The sequence below is a fragment of the Magnolia sinica genome, chromosome 12, assembly GCF_029962835.1.
Source record: "Magnolia sinica isolate HGM2019 chromosome 12, MsV1, whole genome shotgun sequence".
Taxonomy (NCBI): domain Eukaryota; kingdom Viridiplantae; phylum Streptophyta; class Magnoliopsida; order Magnoliales; family Magnoliaceae; genus Magnolia; species Magnolia sinica.
Genome location: NC_080584.1, coordinates 66,815,282 through 66,817,864, shown reverse-complemented (window position 1 = coordinate 66,817,864; position 2,583 = coordinate 66,815,282). Strand labels below are relative to the sequence as shown.

Genomic DNA, 2,583 nt, shown 5'->3' with positions numbered 1-2,583 from the left:
AGTAAACATATTGTGGTTCCACAATCTATATGCTAAATGGTGAAGTACAAAGAAATACAAGAAAACAACTTTACATGTAGAAGCCGCCGAGCATAACCACCCTCCATTATTTATGCAAAAGGGGAAGCATGCGAATATTTGTTTCCTTCAAAAGCACCAAAATTGCCAAAATCGAAGCTGCCAAATCACCTCCAAATCGATGCAAATAATTTCCACTAGATTATCCATTGCTTGCATGAAAGACACTTTCAATAACCACATTTTGCACAAATCAAAATCACCTACCCCAAAATGACAGAGAGAATAAAACTCCAAGGAAATTCAAATTCACCTACCCATCAGAGAACCTTTCGGAGAGAGAAGACAGACCCTGAGCTTTCTTTAAAAAATGTACCTGCTATCGAGAGAAAAAAAAAAAGCTCCTTGGAATCCTTTTGGTTAAAGTGATCTGCACCTAGAGGTGGAAGTGCCCCTCGAATCCCACCCACTCCCAACACCATTAAGAAGATTCCACTGTAAAACAATAGAGCTTGGCCACCTTTCTCACACAACGACTTCTCGCATGGCAATGCCGGCCGCAAGCTCTTTTTATGTGCTTGGATTATGAGAAGTACATATCCCTGAAAACCCAAAATCAAATTATAGTTTTAAAGAAATCAGTGAAAATTACAATTCATTTTGTTTAAAATTCAGTTCAATCTAGATTTCGCCTTTTATGAGTGTCTTTGTTGTATGAATAGCCGATAATCATTATATAAACATTTCCACTTTGAGTAGGAAAGACGAAAATCCCAAAAACCAGATCAGTAAATACTACAATGTTCAGCAATTGTTTAATATAGAAGTTCATACAGCAAACCCATTTGAGGCCCATCAGATCAACGGTTTTGATAACATATTTAGAGGCGACCAAGGTTCAAAATATTACAAGAATGGTAGGCTTGGATGTGCCTAGTCATTAGGCCTTTGGGCTACTTGAGGTCTTTTGGCTCGCTCTGTTAGGAATAGACATAACTCAGCCCATGGGTCACCAGGAAGTCTTTTGGCTCTCTCTATTCTTTTGAAAGAAAAACTACAATCGAGTTTCATATATCAAGTTAACAAAATTTACTGCCTTGCGTATACAGTTTGTGTAATGAGAACTAACCTGCAAATGATGTGTTTCTTAATCCTGCAAAAATGGAAGATAAAGAATTCAAATGAGCATATGTTAGCTATATTTAAAAGACAATAATAAGAAGGAGATCAAAATCAGTATTAAAACACCAAATCAAATAAAAAAAGGATTTTACTGGAAATCTCTACATCCAAATCAAAAAGAAAAAATAACCCAATTGAAAAATCATCAAAAGACGAAAACCCCAATTCTGATAGAGCAATCCTATTGGATAGGTTAATTAGATGCCACACAAATGGTGGGGTGGGCCTCATGCCACACAGAGACTACATAGATATTACACAAATGTTTTGGGAATGCTCATTTTATCTATGAATGCTTAATTTTTGAATCTTCCTTGAAAAAGTGGTAAAACTTACAAGCATGGAGGACAAACTGCTACATTGCTGCCTAACTGGAGAGCTCGAACTGAGGTCGATTACTCAGCGTGCAAAGTTGCAGGAAGAAAATTTTCCAGCCAAAAATTCAAATGCATGTTAGAGACTACACTGGTGATTGGATACATGTTGCCAAAAGAAAATGTATTGGTAAAAGAAGCAAAAAAACCGTAGTCCCACCTTTTTCGAGGGCGAACCAAAACCACCTCATACCAACAAGTGCAAGCTCCATTCAGAAACATGCACAATTATATTAAAAAGAAAATACACAGTATTTTCATACCTGATAAGAAACATTATTAGAGAAATGAAAATGAAACAGTATCCGAGTTCAAAGCACTACTAACAATTCAAAAACAGAAAAAGCTCCACCACAAAATGACAACAACAATTAAAAGAAAAAAAAATAACATTTGAAAAAAAAAAAACTAGAATCTGACAATCTATAAAAGGATGAGACTTAGATGTGGATTTGCTAAACCATTAGCACCAGTGAAACCAAAAAGATGCATCATGCATCACCACCTAGAAGGGTAGATTCATATAGTTCACCACTTAAAATGGTGGTGAGTGGTGACACTTCAACATGGCACATGGCACAGCCATATGGCAATCCAGAATTGCTGGCAGAGCATAATCCTAAAAACTACACTGAAAATATGATAGAAATCATCTCATTTCGCCCTCAATTGGACAAGTAGGGTTGCTTGATCAGTGTGGCATTAGCGATATGATCCATCCAAAGTGTGCCCACAGTCTTGATGATCTAGATAGGATAGACGTACATGAGTGCCAGATTTGAGGATGTAGAGACACCACCATTTTCAAAATGGTAGTGAGCTATCATAGGAGTCTGCCCCGCCCAGAAAAGTAGGGCGGTAGATTTGTAAAGGTAAACTAAAAGACATCATTATGATGTAGAGAACACACAAAATAGTCACTTAAATACATCCAGAGAAATCACAGTAGCACTTCTCTAACATTCAAAATTTCAAAACCGAATTGGAAAAAAGAGAATCAAAGTAAACT

The 2,583-nt window shown here is 36.7% G+C and overlaps 1 long non-coding RNA gene across 1 annotated transcript; it reads right to left on the bottom strand.

The window, feature by feature from the left end:
- Positions 1-358: 358 nt before the first annotated feature.
- On the bottom strand, positions 359-2,274 carry LOC131221567 (uncharacterized). Its single transcript, XR_009159421.1, has 4 exons — positions 1,537-2,274; positions 1,148-1,171; positions 929-1,072; positions 359-620 (listed from the first exon to the last, which is right to left on the bottom strand). It is a non-coding gene; the product is annotated as an uncharacterized LOC131221567 (long non-coding RNA).
- Positions 2,275-2,583: the final 309 nt, after the last annotated feature.